We start from the raw sequence: 21,211 nt of genomic DNA, 5'->3' as shown, positions 1-21,211 counted from the left end.
GCTGTCAGAAAGAGAAAGGGCATTTGAAAAGCCTGTGGTATTATTAATATGAGTGATGATGTTATTACCCTCACCCGTGGACCTGTCTCACCACATTGTTAGCATGTTTGTGGGGTGCTGTGACAGTTTGATTAGCAGGTTTGGATATGGAGCCGTAGCACTACCAAATCTGTCAGAGAGGCCAAAGCACAGATTGAGTGTCATCTCATGTTGAGTCACAAAGTCACGGTGATAAAAACAGAGCCATTAGCTGCGTGACACCAACACATAAGCTACCTGCAAAAGCAAGTACTGAATGTGCCCTGATCAGAGTATGAAATTTTCCTTCAACAAAAAAAACACACTGAGTACTGTGGGTATTGTGACAACACCCAGTTGCTTGTGGACTAACATCAAAACCTCGACTTCAGGGTGGTTAATTTCCTTGTTTGTTTGCTGTTTTTGTTTTGTTGGTAGCGCTTCATAATAATGTCACACTATTAAGCATTATTATGGTGTTAGTAAGGTATTAGAAAGCGCTTAATTCATTATTTATATAGCATTACTACTCCATTTATAAATACCGATATATTATTATGACTATGATTATGACTGTTATTATAACTAGCAGCATTGTAGTAGCAGTGATAGCTGTACATGTAACAGATGAATAAACATATCTGTATTTTTAAATTACATACTAAGGAGGATGGTATATGAATGATGAATTAAGCCCTTGCTAATACCTTATTAATACCTTACTATGTATAATAATGCTAGTGTGACATTATTATCAAGCGTTATTTTGTTTTGGTTTTTTTGTTGCAGGTTAATTTGGTGGAGACAAAAATCACCATATTTAGATGAGCGGGTACACTGTTAAGTTATCAAATATTGCTTAGTAGGGATTTCTTCTTCAGCGGTAAATCTACAGCATAACCTCCGGCATAACCACAGATCCCTCAGAGTAGAGCTGGGCGATATATCGAGTTTTTAAAAAATATCGATATATTTTTATACGAGATATAAGATGTGACAATATCCTTTATATCGATATAGTCTATGTTACGTTATAACTATACTTGTGGAGCCGCAAGTTTGCCTCTCTTTCGTCCACTTTTGTCTTTACGCAACATTACTCGGCCTCGCCCCTCCTTCACTGAACACAACTCCCCCTCCTTCCCCATCGCGTCACCTGCAGGAAGTGACAAGATGGACACGGCAAATCTCCGTTAACGAGTTACTGCGCATCGCCCCGTGCGTGGGGCTGGACGCCGTCAACGTGTTAGCTAGCTAACCACGCTAACGAGCTAACCACGCTAACGCCATGCAGCCCAGAGGCGCTGCACAGCCTAAAACCCTTTCTCAAAAGTTGACAGCACGGCTTATGTATAAATTCTGGTTGTGCTTGATGGCCGCGAAGCGATTTTATGTGGTACACAGCGCTCAGCAATCTGTCAAAAAATGTTTTAGTACGACTTTGGTAAGCTACGGTGCTGCACCGGTTGATGGATTGTCAGAGCATTACGGCTACCGAGGAGCCTTGCGGAGTGATACGTACTGTGCTTCAACGTAATATTACCCTACTGTGTATAAGGACCATAAATGGCACCTGTTAAGAGACGTGGTTACAAAGAGGATTTCAAACTCAATGCTGTCAGTCACACAGTAGAAGTTGGGAACAGAGCAGCTGTGAAATCTGTCTTTGTTACTATGCTCTGCATCTTTTAGTTTACATTTTGACTGCACAATTGTGAGCTTTTTGTTATGCACAAAAACAACATTGTTTTCTTTTATTTATGGAGCATTATTATTTAATAAATGCTCATAATTTATTTTTGAGTAAATTTTATGTACATCTATGCTCTATGTTAATAAAAGTGCCTGTGTGACATCTGGGACACAGCTTTGACTAAGAACTCTCTTTTTGTTCTTACTTTATGGCTTAAAAAAAAAATCGAGATAGATATCTTATATCGCCGTCCAGGTAAAATATATCGAGATATGAATTTTGGGTCATATCGCCCAGCCCTACCTCAGAGCCCTACAACGTAACTGACACTGTGACCAGCCTGCAATAAATGGGTTGTTCAGAACCATCGATTCCTCCTGTGCATTTTGGCGGCAGTTTTTAAATTAATCAGTAGTGATGTGCGGATCAATACTGAAATATCGATTCCTCCGATACCAGTCATTTATGTTCTAGAATCAATTCTGATATTAAAATGTCTATATTTTAGTAATTTAGGGTAAATTTGTAGTTTATCATCTACAGAAACACAGTGGAAAGAAACTAGATCATTTGGATTGTGTACATTGGAAGGAACTACTTCTTCTTCCGCCTGTCATAGTCATGTGCGAAATATGTCTGTATAAATGTGTCCGGCCCCTTGGCGTGCACACTCACAACAATGGCTGAGCGTAAATGGAGTCATGTGTGGACGTATTTTACTTCCACAAACGGCCGAGACGTAGTTTGCGATACATGTGGCAAAAAAGTGAGGTGTTGTGGCAACACTACTAACCTCATGAAGCACCTCAGAGTAAATCATATCACAGAATATGACGAGCATATGTTGAGGGGAACTGAAGAGGAGGAGAGGGACAGGTGCTGCTAGGGCGAGACAGACGTCTCTCGCTAAGTCCTTTAGTGCTGCAGGCAGGCAACATGTTCAAATAGCTCACAACTTCATTTTTTTTTTTATTTCTATATGATAATTGTGCATTATTAAGCGATAAGAACAAGTAATCTGATGCCCTTTAATCATTATGAAGCTATAATTTGAGATACAATAAAAGATACAATAAATAAAATAGGTTTTTCTACAAAGTATTGGGTCAGTATCGTTGATACCACCCTTAATTTTACTTGGTATCGGATCGGAAAGGAAATTAGTGGTATCACATCACTATTAATCAGTAAGAGAATAACAATCATCATATCAATATAAGGAATAATAATCATAGCATCGATAGAGGCACAAAAGTCAGCAAATTCCTGAAGAGAGATCTTTGGAACTATCGGAACATGAGGGAATATACAAAGAAGTGGAAAAACACGAATGCAAACATGTGATTGCCCTGAAATACACTGATCAGAAGAAACTTTGGGGACCCAGGAGGAAAAAGCCCCAGTATTTTATTTCTTTGTATTGAATTGCATCGATACAAAACCGGAATACAACCACACGCTGTATAAGACATAACGTCCAAGTATAAATACCAGCAACAACATTGGCCATTTATAAAGATTACATCAGGTTACATGATATTCTCATGTTGGTATTGTTGTTAATATTGTTGGTTCAACATCAACATCGCAACTGACCAGTTACGTTGTCTGCCAAAAATTAGCTAATGGATTTAAAAGCTATCAGTAGCAAACCAACATGAGTGACCTACGTTTGCCTAACAGCAAACCTAATAATAAATTGATCATATTCTACAAATGAGTGAAGAAAATTATTGAAATACTTACTTTTTGTTTTGAGTTTTATATGAACCAAGGCATGTTTTCTACCACATTGCAATTCTATTCTATTCTATTCTATCTATACAATTGGTCAGTTGCAATCTTGATCCTGGAAAAACATTTTTATGATGACGCAACAACGCCAACACACAGATATCAGATACACCTCTACAAACCCATATGGAAAAGAAATAGTAAAAACATATATGATTTACTCATAAAAGTGGCCACTTTCTCATTACTTTCATATATATTTTTAGTAAGTATCCAAAACATACAAGTTTCATTATATAATTTTTCAAGGGATCTTAGATGTGTTTTCACTCTTGTATGCTTTTCATACAAGTTTCATACAAGACAGATACAAACTTTATAAGATTTATATATATCGTTTCCATATGGGAAGACTCACTGCAGAAGTTTGAATCAGGCCTTTGAAGCTTTTAAGTAAAATGCATTCACACTTTATATTGTATGGGTGCATCATACAGACAGACACAGACATCAGACGCCGATCAATATTAACACAGTAGTAAAACGCCAGAATTTAACTCCCCACAACCGACCGAAACATCAGTAACGGAAAAACCGATGAAAGACTTCGTTCGGTGGCTCAAATATGCTAGGTCACGCTTCGCAGTCTAAGATGAGTCACCTTTGTTGGTATCCAGCTGTCACTTAAAGTGATCACAACCCTAATAATAAAAATAATACAAACTGTAAACCTTACACTGACAATAGAGACCAAAATGGTTTTTGCCTATATGTAAACATGTGGCCAACTGAGGAACTGCACTGTTTAAAAGTTTTGGAACTCCAGAGGTTTTATCTTGTTTATACACTATAAATACATCTTAAAATTAAACGTGTTATTAGTGATCATGTGGTTATATGTTTGATGGTGTTTCCACCCCACTGTTAACCTAGAAAATGTGACTTTCTTTGGGTAAACAATGAATAAAAAAGGAACTTTAAAGAAATGGTGTAATATATGTCTGTGCCAGCGCAACCCCATGAGCTTCCTAATGTATATCATAATCCTTTTAGAAATGCTTACATGGCTCATTAAATACTTTGTGCATCAAATCACTTGGGGATTGGGACAGAAACAGCATCCGGTATAAAAATGTGCCAAAACAAACATGGGGAGCTACCCGCTGTGGTGACCCCTTGTGAATAAGGGAGCAGCTGAAAGAGGCTACAAAACAAAGAACTGATGTGATCATTTAGTCCATAGGAGTCAAACTCTGGCCCGCGGGCCAAATTTGGCCCGTAGCCTAATTACATTTGGCCCGCTAAGCCATACCAAATTACTATTAGAGCTGGCCTACTGGTATTATACAGCTAATATATATATTGTTTAGTATTAAGCTTTGCTTGTTCCATATTCAGTTTTTCAGCAAAACTTGTTTGAGTCCATAAGAAAAGATTCATTCTTATATCTGGAGGAATAAATATATTTCAATAAATATTGACGTTAGCCCGCAACTTTGTTCTTTCTTAGCTTTGGTTTTGTGAGCCAAGGTTTTGATATTTTTTTTGCCTTCACTGCAGCACAATGGATGATAATTGAGTTGTGTTCACGGTGCTCACAGCAACGTGAACACATTAGATTAGAGCGTCCTTGTTTGACGCTCTAATCCACAGACATCACTGTGAACTGTTCCTCTTCGTACATAAAATAATAATAATTCTGATCAAAATGTTTTTTTCACCTGGGTTTTGTGGATTATAACAAGCAAAGCCTCCCCCATTTCAAATTTTGCACCAGTTGCAGCATTTTTCACAATCGACCGCAAGTAAATCTGGATATATTTAGTCCGTTATTCAACTTTCATGAAGTTTGACGCGTGAACTGCTGACCAATATCTGTCTTGACAGCATTGACCTCAGAAATGGAGAGCCAGAGAATTCAAAATGTGCCAAGCTCATTAGCAGTGTTTTTCCATCAGTTTTTATTCAGCCCTCCACTGCCTGAGTATAAACTGCTCTGCTAACATAGTGGTTTGTATATAGTTAATGTGACAAGAGTCAAAGGTAAAAACATGTTTTCTGGATAAACTGTGTGAAATTAGTATGCAGTTAAGGTGCCAAGCCAACACAAAAAGAAGAAACAGAACTTCTGTCTTCTCTTTCACCTCACCCTCGAACTGGTCACAGCAGATGGTTGCCCCTCCTAGAGCCTGGTTCTGCCAGCAATCTCTTGTTACAAGTGCTAGCTCACAGGGACTTGTTAGACAGTTGGAGTTCCAGGAATCCTGCTCCATTTAAAAAATCAAAACTAGTGCTTTTATGATTTCAGTAAATTAAACAAAACAAGCCTCAACAATGTTTTGGTGAACAAGCCACATTAGAGAAATAAATCCAATAATCCCAACGCAATTTTGATGCTTTACGTCCCCACGCCGTATTTTGATTTTAGCTTACTATTAGTTATTTTATATTTGAGTAGCATTCAAGTCCTTAAAGGCCAACTGCTGCTAAATACCTACATCAATGAATGTGTGTAATAATGAAAGGTTTTTACAAGGCTGAGCAAGTGATTTTTAAACTGACAACTTTTAAAACTGATTTTCTCTTAGAATGTATTTAATAGGTTATTTAATTTATTTTTCTTTATATTATGTTCAGACTTTTTAATGACCTGAGAAACCTGGTTTCTCTCTCTTGTAAGATGTAGGATGCTTCCATGACAACACGGTGCTCCATGAGCTACTTTGAACTGGTTCTGCATAAATAAAATTAAGCTACATTGATTAGCACAAGCCCTGTGCTAGACTGGTGACTGGTCTAGAGTGTACCCCAACCTAATTCCCACCTCACCTTACCTCACAGCGGGGATAGGCTTCAGCACCATGAACTCCATAAGCAGTTAAGAAAATGCAACAACGATTAGCATTAAAATGCTATCATGTTAGCTATCATGTTAGCTATCACGTTTAGCGACCGTTCTAGCTACACACTTGCTGTGTTCAACAATATCCAACAATATTTTTTTTTCAAAAATGTTTCCTATCATATTTTTGCCCTCGAAGAACTGCTTACCACACGATTCACTTTCAGACCAAAATGTAAAACCAGCACATGCGTATAACATAATGAACATGAAAAAGAAATTTTAAAAAAAATTGATAGATTTGAAATAAACAGTTGCATTTTTAATGCTATGTGAACACAAAAATCCAGTTCTATCCATTTCCACATATTTGGTGCACAAATTATAAAAAACCTTCAAGCCAAAGAGAAAACATGGCCAACCCTTTAAAATCAATATAATTTCAGTCAATAGTTTCTCCCTTTTCCTATGTTTACCTCTACTCTTCTCTCTCCTCTCATGCTCCTTCTGTGCTTTATAACCTTCCCTTTTCTCTTCTTCCTCACTCAAACAGACTGTGGTCAATTATTTATTCATTTCTCTGCTCAATAAAAGTGTCCTAATTGTCCACGCTTCTCTCACATCGCTCGTCACGCTTCTTCCCGAGCACTCTCCTGGCTACTGCCTTTCACACTTTCCACTTCACCTCATGTATCTCAGCTTTATTCCTCCTCTGAGTTGCGCTTCTGTGCCTGTTTCCCTCTTTTCTTTTCTCACTCTGCCACTGTCTTTCTTCCCGTCTATCTCACCATCACCTCAGCCCCATCTTTGTCCATCTCTTTCTTTCTCAACTCTCCCATCCACCTCCAGATTATAATGCTGACTGCCACGGGCTTTTTTCATTCAATTAAGGCCACAGCATTGCTGTTATTGTTACCAGTACTGCTAATAATGAAGCCTCTACGTCTAGCTTGCTGCCAGGCTGTCACAGGCGCGATCATCAATAGGCGACATCCCTCATCTCCATCTCCGGCAATCACCGGCCTTATTACTATCATCTGAGAAGAGAGGAGGGCACACGCGCACTGGGAAACAAATATAGGCACTGGTGTGTGTGTGTGAGCGTGTGTGTGTTCAGACAGTTTGAGACAAGAAGGGGGTGGATGGATGGATGGAGAGCCTGAGGAGAAGAGAGTGAGAGAAATGGAATTGGAAGACAGCAGAGGTGTGTGTGTGTGTGTGTGTGTGTGTGTGTGTGTGTGTGTGTGTGTGTGTGTGTGTGTGTGTGTGTGGATGCTGGGTGGGAATGTGTGTGCCTGGCTGGTAGGTGCGTGTGCGAGTTAGTGTGTGCGTGAGTGGCAAAAACAGACAAAGCTAGAGGGAGTGATGAGATTATTATGCGCACGAGTGTGATATGCGCATACTATGTTCGTCTATGCGTGTGTGTGTGTGTGTGCGTGTGAGAAAGAGAGCGTGTGTGTGAAGAATGCTGGAGTGGCAGGGATGTTGAGTGTGTACCAGGAGAGTGAAGGCCCCTCGAGGCTGTTGTTGCATTTTGAATCCAGGACGCACGCTGACATGAATGTAATTGGTGGAAACTAGCTCGGTTTGTGGTTCCGTGGAAATGGAGACATGGTAGCCCCTTAGTCTCTGTCGCTCCCGCCTCATCCATGCATCACCTTCCATCCCACTTTACTTCCATCCCCTTTCTGGCTTTTTATTCTACTCTTCCCTCTTGTTGATTTTGCTTTATATTTTACTCATGTGTAAGACAAATTCCCTTTGGAGCAATTAGCGTACTTTTTACTCGCTCCCTTATTCGCAGCTCCGCCTCCTCTCCTCTCTTTTCCCTTCTTTTCTTCAACCTAACCTTCTTTTATTGGTCTATTTTGGTCCCTGTGATCTTGAATATTTTCATAGCTTAAAACGAGGCAAGTATGAATTCTAATACCTTCCCTTTAACCTGAGGCCTACTATGTATGCTTTACTCCTTTTGCAGGTCCATGTGATCTTGACCTGCCTCGTCAGTACACTCTGAAAGGAAAAGAGTGGCACGGGCTTTCGGTTCATCTCCATTGGGACAACCATTCACACTCCCTGCACAACCGTCTTTCGTGAATAAAAATAAATATAAAAAGATTTGGAGGGAAAAAAGAAGAAGAGCTGAAACGCTTACAGAATACTGAAAAGATCCTGACCTTAACATGTTAAATCTATATCTGCTTTTTCCCTGTCAGATTCAATGCTGTAATAAAAAAAAAAACAGCTGAAAAATGAATTTCAAGTCAAGTCTGCTGCACCAAATATCAGCCCGCTGGATCATCATGGACAAGACGAGATTAAATCCAACATCTGTGCTTTTTTTCCTGTTTTGTTTTGGGTTTTTTTTTTTTTTGTATTTTCACATCTCCTCACTGCTGCCTGACTTCAAAATAATGAAATCTTCCTACAACAGTGAAATATGCAGGGAAAAACAACAAACCCCAATGAAAAGTTGGTGCCATTTTCTGTTGTTTTCAGAAAAGAACTGGAGTAAGCACCCAGTTGGCTTCCTAACTGTGGGTAATAAGACAGCTCCATTGCTCACGCAGGAAGGTGCTGAGTTTTTTTGTGCTCCCCACCTGTCAGTCACGATAAATAGCAATGAACTGAGTCGAACTATCACTCACAGGCCCCAAACTCAAAATATTTCTAGACCGGCAAAAAAAAGCCCCAAAACCTCTTCTTGCCTCGTACAGTAGCCTGGCCACATCTTGGCTGAGAGAGCAGCAGTGCAAGGGTTAATCCCTGTGCTAAACTGTGCACTGTTGCTTCTACATTCAATTACCCCTGGTTAATACGTCTGCTCAACCCTCCATGTGAGTGTGAGGAGGGAAGCCATTTCCCTCTTAATTCTGTTCAAAGGAGTGTGTCTTTCGAGGAGAGCCAGGTATAAAAGGCTCGACAGATTTCGGAGACCGGTGGGGCAATAGAAAATTATTTCGTTTCATAAACATGTTACGCACAGCGGATTCACGCTGATTGGTGTCAAGCTGATTGATGGAGTGGGAGGGCAAGTTAATATATGGAGCCAAAAGAAGGCATGCTGCGAAGAGCACAGATTGCATAAAAAGCTGCAGCGTGAGGATGCCTACTATTAGAACGTTTAGAATGTTTTTGTGGGTATGTGTGCGCACACGCGCGAACACGCAAACACCGGCGATGTAAACTGTGCGTGCCCCTTACAACAATGCATGCATTCATTTGCATCTCTAGTTCAAATAATCCATCTTTCTCTCTTTCTGTCACACACATACACAAAAACACTACAACTTGCCACTTCTGTGTGTGTTTGCGGGCTGTGTCTCTGTGAAAAGCGATAGGTCCCTGTCTAAGCCCGAATGAGCCCAGAGATATAAATACACGCCGGGAAATATATCCCAGAAATAAAGTGCCGATATGGAGGCAAGTGAAACTGTGCCACGCTTCCATTTATTGTTAAACTTCCTTTCAGTGTTTACGCTGCCAGGCCACAGGAACCCTCTTTAAAGTCATTCACTTGTTGGAAAAGAAGTCAGTGCCCGCCTGGGAAGGATAACAGGCTGTCTGGCGGCTGACCGCATGACCTATCAATAGATTCTGATTTTATACGACACAATCTGGAGCAATGACAACAGCTTCTGACCCTCTTTTATTTATCCGGGCTGGCTTTTTTGCTGAGCGTGCATGCTCTTTTTTAGTAATGCCCTGCTTCACATTCATACAATTCCATATATTCACGCCTGAGAGCTACCCAGCACAACCACAGACATCCACTGTTGGCCACTCAGCAGCTTCACCGGAGAATTACTCATTCACTCGCCCTTCTTTGCTGGCTCACCAATAGGCTTTCATTCACTACGGATTTCTCTATTTCAAAAACCATCTTGTTCACATTCAAAACTTGTGAGGCAGTCATACATCAAGTGGGAGCACTGGCTTATTGGGCCAATTGCGCATTGCGGCTTCACAGAGTCGCTGTGTATCACAACGGCAGTTGCATTAATTGGAAAAGTGTCTCCTATTCGAGGGCATGATTAAAATGTGGTGTGCTGTGTTTTTGCGATAAAGACTCTGGAGATGGAGAGATATAAGGGGAGCGCGCTCAGAGGAAGGAATAGAGAGGAGAAGCCCGGAGGCCAGGCTTGCTGGGTGACAATCCTGCATCTGCGGGGGGTCACCGGCAGGAGGCGGAGCATCATCTGGCTGCATAAAAAATGGACTAAAAGCCTGTTTTTGAGTTTTGTTTCTCGGGCCTGTGAGAAACAGGGCCACAAAATCAGTATGGAGAAGGTGGCTTGCAAATTTAGCCTATAGTTAAAGGATTGGCATTTCCAGCTACACTGGAGCAAATGTTCTGACACTGATATCCTGTTTCACAACAGTGAGGATATAAAAACAAAAATCTCAGCCGCTCCTTTGAGATCTTTCGCTGCTTCTCCTCCACGCCGCCGCTCACCGGATGATGAATATTTATACTGTTCACACTTTAACATAGTCTAATCCCAGCTTTGCCATTTTTCTGCTGCTGATACTCGACATGTGAACAAGAGAATAAAGTTATGGAGATGGAACGAAAGAGTGTGTGGGGTTTTTTTGTACTCTCCCGACTTCCTGTCCTTAATTCCATGGTTTGATGGTGTGACAGGCCCTGGGATATATAGTGCTGGTGTGAAAACAGGCTTGGCTGACTGTGCTGGCTCTACTCCCTATTCCATACCTCCAGGGGCTATTGCTCCCCCTCTCCCATGCTACTCATTTCACCTCGAGGTGGGCTTTAGCCCTGGATAGTTATCCATCTATGCTTTACAGCTCCCGGGTCCCTCAAAGCCAGGCTGGCTACACAGTGGGGCCAAGCCCAAGCTGCTTCGGGGAGGAAAGAAGCAGAGCCGTGCTGGAGGTCCTCCCCTGGGATGCTCAGCAGAAGTGGAAATGGAGCTAGGTGGTGTGGATAGATCACTGGTAACCACAGGGTTGGTTAGAGACACACAAGCTTCAGGCAGAGCACAGCCAGACATCCCCGCATGTCTTTCTCATCTTCGGCTCTGTGCAATCAGCTGCACACCTCAGCAGCCATTGTCAAAATAAAAATGGGTTCTATTTTCGCTGTAACTTTGTTCAGGAGCAGTGAGCTGAACAGAAGAGGTAGAGTAATTATAGGAGCCACAATGTGTACTCTGATTGCAAAGTAATGTTTCAGGGAAACAATTTATAGCAATAAGTAACAGCAGGAAAGAGAAAGGCACTGTGGGAACTTTCTTGGCAAAAAAAGAGAAGCAAATTTAGAGATTGTGTCTTCTTTATAACTGTAAATGTTGTCTTAAGTAATTAACATAAGTCTTATAAGTATTTCTAGAACTATGAATTTTCATGAGGCCGTCTCTGTGTATGTGTTTCCTTTTATCTCTACAGTCTTGTGCGAGCTCCAATCCCTCACACGCACTAAAACAGCCCCCCCAACCGGTTACAGAGCACCAACAGAAACAGATTAGACATGTCCCATCTACAGGGACATGAGGATCATGTGGTGGCAACAAATCGAAAAGCATCTTCACCTGCTGTTTGACTTCAACTCCCGTGTCTGGAGACGCAAGACACGCAGTACCTCAACGCTGCTTTCCACCAGCCATCGATCTGAGGCTCTGAGACTCGGCCAAAGAGCTATCAACCTTTTAAAGTGTCACTTTCAGAGGGAAATGGATTGCCGCGGTGGGATTGGAAAGGGGAGAGAGGCAGACGGACAGGTTAGGGGTAAAATATCGGAGGACAAATCACCAGCGTAATCAAATCACTCCTATTTGAAGCTCATCATTCATGACTAAACAGCTCACTTTAGTGTATCATTATCTTGTACAGATGTGTGCTTATGATCACAAGACATGAGTTCTATCATTAGTTTAATAATACACTGCATGTGTGTTTAATTGTGACCTGCCAAGGGACTGCAGATAAAAATTAGCGTTGCGCTAAGGCTGGCACATTGAATTACAACAGCTGTATTCAGAGGAATAGTTTCATCAGTAAGTGATGTGATTATTGCTTTCATTCCTAGAGTGACAAAAGATTTCTGATTGATGCCAGTCAAGGGTGATAACTGGCATCAATTTAGCCTAGTTTAGCAGATTAAGCTAGGCTACACAGTGTTCCTCACATGTTCCCCATGTACATGCATGTGAACACTCTTGTGTCCATGTCTATGTCTCTGTACAAGAACATGAATATTGCAAAGCAAATATTTTATTTGCAAAGTGGGCTACTTTATGACAAATCAAGCCTCAAATGAGTGTCTCATCCTGCGAAATTATACATTTTGAACTGTAGCTGGCGATGCTAATCCTTCTTCTGTTGTAAAGCCTTGTGAACTCCGTGTATTAGCACATAAACCAGTTCTTAACCTACTGCATGGTTCTGGTTAGAGTGACCCTTCAGCTAACAGTGGATCTGTAGAGTAGAAGTAACACTACCATTAAACTACCAGTAGTCCAACACACTCAAGTTAAAGGCAGGATTTTTGGGGGAGGTGAGTAGCTGGGTGACATCAAGGACTGACAAAAATAACACCATAAACACTGAGCTAGACGTTAAAGAAACACAAGGCTGGAAGGACGAGGGCTAGCGAGCTAGCAGTCTATAAACTTTCATTACTTACATTACTTAATTACTTGCGAGAGAAAGTAATTTCTCCCACTACTCAATATATTGCTTTCTTGTTACTCTGTAAAATGACCTAAAATACATTCACATAATTAGAATAGAATAGAATAGAATAGAATAGAATTCAACTTTATTGTCATTGCACATGCACAGGTACAGGGCAATGAAATGCCAGTGAACAATATGAACTACAGTTCCACACACCAACACAAATCCATGCCTTTGTTACCTGTTAAAGTTCATGGTCTGGCTGCTGGGCTGGTCGGCATTCACTCAGTTTTAACATTGCCCTGGGTTCCCAGTTAGCTTTGTGTTAGCATGCTGTGGGTGCGGATGCTCGGATAATGTTGTACTGTTAGCAGCATAACGTTGTCATTCTGAAGGCAGTTTGCATTTCACCATAAGTGTCCATATCTTCACTTCTGAAAAGCTGCAGACCGCTGACTGTAGCACAACTGCACATTAAGAAAAAGGCATGTTTATTTTTGTTTGTTTGATTCATTTGATAATTTTCTATTCACCAGGCATGCAGATAATTGAGCCTTTGTAACTGACATAATAGTACAGTAATGCGTTACATGACTGCATTACTGAAAAATGTACACCAACACCTTACTCTGCAATGGTTTACATTCAACACTAGAGATAGGTAAGCATTTCTACAGTTTTCAACAATACAAAAAAATGTCAGAAAATTCTGAAATTTACCCTCAGTCTTGCAAGTGAAGCACTACAAAAGTACTTTTTTAAAAAAAGAAAGAAAAAGCTTTAAATGAAGTGTGGTGGCCTTGACAAAATAATTCTGGCAAAACTTTTAAACCTCCTTTTCCACTGAGCATATTTTCAGGATATTTTTTTGACATCATGCAAAAAACATGTGCATTTGCACAAAACACCCTCAAAAAAATCTCGTTTGAATCTGAAAGATGACAAAGAAGCATAAAAGTATGATTTGTTTAAAAGAATGCAGTTGGTTTGTCTGTTTTTAATTTTTTCAAAAATAATTCTCCAGCATCTGAAAACGTTCTTAAGGCCGTGAATACCTGAACGCAATTAAGCAAAAAGAACTTTTCATTGCAGAGCACTTGTTGTTTCCCCTAAACACAAAAACAGACATGAAATCTAAATGCATGAAGCGACACATCACCATTTAATGTAGCTAACATGAGGCGTATGAGTACGTGGAAGTGCATGTAGGAGTCGGACTAACAACGCAAAATAACTCCTTTTCACTTTCTTTATTATCAGTGACTCGAATGTGACCCCTAAAACTAATTTATGATGGAAACTTGAAGATTTGCCTCTGTGAGCTTCCTGCATATATGAAGCTTTGTTTATTCTTTAAATGCATGAAAGCACAGCCCTAAAACCTGTCCTTAACCTTTTCATTTTAATCAGATGCAAAGAGTCAGACTTTTTTCTTTTTACTTTGTGAAGAAGGGAATGAAGGAGTTGAAGGGCACACACACTTCTTTTTCTTTAAATCGTAGCATCTTTTGTCATCATGAAAGTTAAAACGGTATATAATAAAGTTCACACATCAGGTATTTGGAATTTAACGTAATTAAAGAAATGTTGGAATAACAAACTTTTTACAAATGCAGTACAAGAATCAAGGTAGCTGCTTTGGCTTGTTTAACCAGATATTAAAGCCGGGCTGCACTGTTTCAAAGGCTCAACTTGTCTCTTTGTTGTGAGAGAAAGAAAAGACCCTCTGGCCCTGGGAACCAGTAAATGACCTGACAAACACCTACTCATGCACGCGCACACACACACACACTATCTGCTTTGAAACACAGGCTCATGTCCCAACTTACACCCTGCCTGCGCTGCATGAACACACACTGTATATCTCTGGAGGTAAGACAGAAATCCAAAGACCTGCCAAGAAAAGTCAAAGGGATCCAGTACCTTGAGGCAGCAGAGGTGGAGGGGGGTGAGGATGAGACGAGGGACCAGAGGAGTGAAGGATGAAGGAAAGAGAAATATTCACGGGGGATAGAGAGAGTGACACCAAACCAGATGAAAAGAGATGGAGAGGCGGAAATTGGTGAGGGGCGGGCGGATAAAGTGGAGGCGGTGTGGGAGGAGTGACGCGAAATAACGGGAGAGGAGAGAAGCAGAGAACAGAGAGGTGGAAGCGTGAGGAATGAGCAAGTGTGGGAGGAGTGGGAAAGTCATGAGCAGCAAGTGTAAAAAATAAAGGAGAGAAAACGGCTAACGTGGAGATGGAGGTACTAAGTGAGTCCAAGGAGTACGGCTTGGGAGAAGAAAGAGCGACGTGTTTTGTATGCACCCCAGATGAGAGCCAAAGAGACAAGGAGATAAACTGTCAAGAGAAGCCAGTGAATCCAGAGCGACAGAGAGGGGAGCGTGTATGCATTTAGATGTTAGCCTCGCATGTGCAGAAGGCCTGAGCGCGGCTAAAATATCCAGCGAGAGATGTTTGGAAGAGTGAGAGAGAGGCAAAAGAGGGACAAAGCGAGCGAGAGAGATGGTGGCAGCGATTCGTTGATGCTATCTGGGCACAGGGAGATGTGTGTGACACAATCTCAAATTGGAAATCGCTGTTTCAATCTCGCCTCACTCCGTGGCTACCCGCTCCACTGATAACAAGAGCAGCCTAATTCTATTAAAAATATCCCGTGAGTGCAGCGGCAGCTGAGACGAAGACAGAGAGCGAGAGGAAATGGGGGGGGGGGGGGGAGCCAGGACGAGGAGGAGGAGGAGGAGAGAGTGAGTGACGGGAAGGAGACAGAGGCCAAATGAGGGAGAGAGAATAGAGAGAAAGCTGACTGACTGGCGAAGCAAACTCCAAAAAACAACAGTGAGACTTTAAAGTGCTTGCATGGGGAGAAAGTTTCGCCTGTCTTCTAGCAAATCTCCTTACCCCATCTGCCCATCATCTCTCCCAACCTCTCCATCTCAGCAAATCAGCCCCCTCCATCTATCTAACTACCCATCTGTCTATTTATCTCTCTATCCATCTGCCAGCTCTTATCACTCCCCACAGGTTACTGTTCTCATTTAGGACAGTGCTCCCTTTCTCTGCATTCATCTTTTTTCATCGTACCCTCCACTCCATCTACTCTGGTTCTTCTTTTTTTTTGACTCCTCAAATCTATCTGCTCTGCATGTTTTCATTTGCCAAGCTAGCAAACCTCGAAAAGCGCGTCTGATAGGCACTTGTTCTTTCATCTCGCTCTTCAAACTCCTCGGCCAAATGGAGTGCCCTAAAAAGTACTTTGTTTCCCGAGGTTTGACTAAAGATAGAATTAAGTGCCTGGCTAATCACCAATCAGCCAGTGGATCAATCTGAATTCACAGAGGGCTGTAAGGGAATAGGTCCTAGTTGTGGGACTAGATCCTCGGCCAAGTAAGACTTTAAAAAGTCTCCATAGCTGTTGGCCAGCTGAGAGCAGAGATTGTCAGTAAGACAAAGGATTTGATGAAGATGGGAGAGGAAAAAAAAGCTAGACTCTGAAAGCCAGCCAAAGAGCGCTCCAGGACAGTATCCGCTTGCTGCGGTGAGCTCCAAACATCATCACTTTTGCTATTATTTCTTAGGCTGTGGAGACAAAGTGGGAAGAGAGCAAGAGAGAAAAAGAGAAAAAGCTAGAGTGCCGTGGGTGGAGTGTGTACATGAGGTTGGTCTAAATATATATAAGACGTAAACAGCTCGGACTCCAGCAGTATAGTGTCGGCTAATGAATTAATCAGACAGCTACTGGTTTCTGCCGAAGTTCAAGCTGGCCACTTTTTCCCTCTCTCTTCCTTTACAAACAGAGAGAACAGAGTAAGCTGGGAGCGAATGCTCATTCAGCTGTGGAAAAGCGCGTGTGTGTTCACCCTCCGCTTTATGCGGATCTATGGACGCTGGCATTACACTTTTTATCTTCTGCTCATGATCGCCTGTCACACCAATAAACTCCATCTGAAGCCTTAAATGTGAAAAGAGGGTTAGAGCAGAGACGGGGTGGTGCAGAGAGCACAAAGGCAAAGTCGAGGAAGCAGAGGTGGGGAGCGAAGGAGAAAGAGAGAGACAAGAGAGCAAAAGAAAGAAATAGACAGTTTGGAGACAGTCAAAGCTGGGAGATAAGATCCTTGGATTAGTGAAGAGAGAGCTAGAGAGTGAGAGATGAAGAGGTTAAGATACGGAGAAGGGCAGTTGTGTAATCTCGGCTTTTAAAATGAGTTGGCCACTGCTGTGGTCAGAGGGAAGAGCTCTACATTGAGATTATACCAGATGGAGGGATTGTGGGCGAAATAGGTAGCGATACGGAGACACTAACAAAGATAAAGGAATCCGTGAGCCGAGGATCAAGACAATAGCTGTTTATGAATCTGTATGCCAGCTGATACTTAATCCCCCTTCAAATATCACTTCATTTAGCTCAAGCGGAACAAGCCATAGACGAGACACAGAGTAAATAAAAACTCTTTTTGTCTCTCTCTTTAGCTGCCTTTGTACAAACACAGTCTCAGGGCTGTAACCTGTATTACTTACTCCGGTAAATGGCACACATTACACAGACTGTTTCCACGATGTATGCAAATAGAACAGAAATGGAGAAAAGAGTCTACTCTTCCCAAAACAGCAAAACAAGCGAGACAGAATAATGAAATTAAACTGTCGTGGGTTCACCGCCGCAGAGACGATTATTTAAACAAAAGACCAGCCACTTAACAGCGAGCCTTTGAGGTCTGACCAATAACGCTTGCTTTAGCCAGAGCTCTCACAAACAATCAATACACTAATAACAAAGTATATGGAGTCGGTTGAAGGCACATAAATGAGGTTCACTTAGGTTATATTAGTAGCATAGAGGAGAGACACCTTTAAGACCGACTCGTGTTCCAGTTGCTTGTCAGTCACTCTCTGTTGGAAGCTACATAAACAAAGTCCACTCAGACAACTGTAGTCAAATTCTTTTAGTCTGTACCAGGGAGAAGAAAAACTGTTACATTGTTGCCTTTTAGATTGTGCGCAGATTGTGTTCACACATACTTATTACAAACAAGCCAAGAGCTATTTATGTACTCTGATGGTCACAAAGAGCTCACAGACAAACAACTGATTATAAGCATTATTAGTCAAGTCTGTATTTGGAGGTTGGGCTGAAGAAGGCAGACGCAGCCTCTGGAATAAAGCAGGCAAGAGTTCATCCAATAGTACTTGTTGAAAGTGCATATGCGCTCACAGTCCTATGCAATTTTATCTTCTTGATGTAAACAAGCCGCTGCAGTTCACCGAGGAGCGTTGGTCCGATCGTTGAGTCTGCACCAACGTTTGACTGACAACTTTCACTCCAGCCGAGATGGAAATTGGCAAATGGACTGTTCGTGTAGCACTATCGACAACTCAAAGTGCTTTAAAACCCCACTAATTGGGCATCAGAGTTTGATTTGAAAGACTGCTGTGAAAGCTCAAGGTCAATACCAGAGCAAACTAAAGAACGAGACAAAGACCACCTGAAAAGATGAGTCACGGTCAACTTCAAAGGTGATTTGGAGTTTGTTTTTGGAGTAGAAGTTAAAAGGGACGGCTACGAGCATTTTGCTTTAGCAGATACATCATTTTAGCAAGAATTCAAAAGTCAAACACATCACGGAACCCTTATCTGTATAGGTGAGCCATTTAAACCACATCTTTCGATTTTTTGCGATGAATAAGCCGGATAATCAAGTAATCGGGTAATAAAAGCATTACTAAAGTTCTCTGCCTCAACTGGAAGTAAATGCTATTAAAATGCTTCACTTCCATGTAGCTCATGTACTCGCACTTTATGTGTAACGAGCCAATATTGAATAAGCTTAAACAAACTGAGACAGACAATCAACCAGCCGAGCATTAATACATGTTGAAAATGACAGCTTGCTGTTTCTGATCAATGGGCAGACCAGAAAAGGGAGGATGATTGGCATTTGTCACGGATTTGATCTATCTGGTCATCTCCACACCTCTCCTCCTGTCACTGTGCTGCAAAGAAAAAAAAAAGATCAATACATCTGATCAATGGCTTCAAAGATTTAGCCTAAGCTCAGCTCCATTCTTAACAGGCTGTCATTCACCACTGGCTACCCAAACATGTCTTATTCCAACAGGAGACAGCTATTCGCTTCCTGACTTTCAACTGTCTGCAGAAAGTACAGCACTCAGTCTTGTCCATTTTGAAGGATTGTGACATGAGGCGATGCTGTGTTTTCGGGCAGCTGAGCTTAAGGATCGGAGCTCACGCTCGACGAGGAAGAAAAGGCGGTCGGGAGCGGTGCCGTGGAGAGGCCTGGCTGCAAAAACATGCGATTGCAAAGGCTGCGCTCAGGAAATCATCAAACAGCAGTTGGTTAAGGGTCTCTCTTGTTCCACCGCAGTAAAGGGACCCTGATGATGTGACACCAGGCTGAGCCGATGAATGTGACTTTTGGCTCTGGTTATAGATAGTCCCATTTTATTCTACGCGGGCCGCCTTTCTTCCACTGGCAGTAAGCTGAATGGGGGCTTGGCATTTGAAAGGAAGCCGAGAGATTTGCTGGCGGATTAATCCTTTCATTAGGGAAAGTGAGAAGTTAATTGCGGCAACAGCTGCATCTCTCATGTTTACACGACTGATGGTTTAAACGCCATCCCTTTAAACGGAAAAAAGCAATTATCAATAAATGCAGGGCAATCTTGCCATGATGAATTGAGCTCAAATTAGGCTTTCTTCTTCTCCGCACCGCATATTCGGGGGCGCAAAAAAGCCGTGTTGGCTGGCGGCGCGTGGTCTTTGCAGAGCTGAATTGTCACACAACAAAGATAAAACACTTGACTTTGTGCGATGAAGAGTTCCCAGGGAGAGCGATCAAAGGTGAGCCGGAGTCGTGATTTCCAGCTGATGAGGAGAGAGGAGGGATAAGGAGAGAGAGCAGGGAGGCGAAGAGTGAAAAGAGCTTATAGAGTCTGCGGGAGAAGAGGAATCGGGTGTGTTGATACACTGCAGAACAACAACTTCAACACAGAAGAGCTTGCCAAAAAACTCAAAGTCGAGCTATGCTGGCAATTGAGAAACCGAGAGGGCGCGGAGGTCTGCATCTGTAAAGTTTGGCTTGGAAAACTGGGGCCGAGAAAAACAGGCCTGAAAAAGGGGGATAAATTTAAATAAGGGTGAGAAAGCTACGAGGGAAGCGGGGCAGGCTCAGAGGTTGAGAGACGAAAGCTAAAAGACAGGCAATGGTAACAGGATGACTGAAAACAAGGGAGGCAGGGAGTCCCACAGCAAGAAGTGAGGGCAAATGACACAGGAGGCACAGAGGCAGTGAGAGGAGCACTGAAGCACTGAGGAAGGCACGGTAACATTCCCCGTTAGAGCCGATCAATTTCCCGTCCCCTCAATAATTGATGTGACGAGCACGGCGGGCTGTTATCTGTCAGGCTTGACTGACCGAAATACAAACCCCAGTGGGAGCCCATGCACACACACACACATACACAACTATGCAAGTCCAAAAAATGTCTGATCCAAAAACACAAATGTTCAAACCTAAGAGCTAACCTTGAGGTACATGCTACTAAAAGAAAGTGAGAAATATAATTCAGAAAGAAAAACTGGAGATCATATGTGCTTCCCGATGCCTTCATTGTCATGGTCACACTGTTCTGATGTTGCTGAAGCTCTCATTCATCATCTGAACTTTCTGTCCCTTACACATGCAGAGGCATAAAGCAGCACTTTCTTCTCCTTCTGCTGTGTCCTTTTAATCTCACATCCTCCATCTTTCACGTCACACGCAATTCCGTGGCCGCACCGACGCTTCCGCTTTTAATCACGGGCCAGTATCATCGCACGTATACGGACACACACACTGGCATCAGGTTACCTAACAGCTAACAGAAGCATCAGGCAGACAGAGGGGGGGAAAGGCAGGCATGTGGAAGGAGCCTCAGCATGACAGAGCACAACAGGAACAGGCTCTCACTCAGCCCATATCTGTCAGGACCCCTCGTGTCGCTCTACCCAGATGTGTCGCACCAGAACACCCACGCAATCCCTACACACTTGCTTTATTTCCAGATGCCCCCCCCCCCCCCCCCCCCCCCCCCCCCCCATGCACAAGTACATACACTTCAGGCTTGGTTCGTATATTTGCGTGTGCACCTACAGATCGCGGGACTAACTGATCATACGCCCCTTTTGTCTTTGCTGACATTCGCCATATTGCCATGTGTCACAGCGTATTTGTGCAGACGCACAGAAAGAGAGAGTGACAAAAGTAGAACAGTGGGATATGTTAGT

General features: G+C 42.3%; 1 protein-coding gene across 4 annotated transcripts in view; it reads right to left on the bottom strand.

The window, feature by feature from the left end:
• Window positions 1-21,211, bottom strand: part of cdh24b (cadherin 24, type 2b) — a 170,674-nt gene that overhangs the window by 134,805 nt on the left and 14,658 nt on the right. The window contains exon 2 of one of the 4 annotated variants that reach the window (XM_085142077.1): window positions 13,168-13,393. The exons of 2 other annotated variants lie outside the window; for them this stretch is intronic. The gene's annotated coding sequence lies outside the window, so the exon portion shown is untranslated. Of the gene's footprint in view, window positions 1-13,167; window positions 13,394-17,775; window positions 21,016-21,211 lie in introns of those variants that run through there. One more of the 4 variants, XM_085142078.1, reaches the window with a different exon arrangement.

This window comes from Neolamprologus multifasciatus, chromosome 18 (assembly GCF_963576455.1).
Source record: "Neolamprologus multifasciatus chromosome 18, fNeoMul1.2, whole genome shotgun sequence".
Taxonomy (NCBI): domain Eukaryota; kingdom Metazoa; phylum Chordata; class Actinopteri; order Cichliformes; family Cichlidae; genus Neolamprologus; species Neolamprologus multifasciatus.
This window is presented reverse-complemented; position numbering and strand designations above follow the sequence as displayed.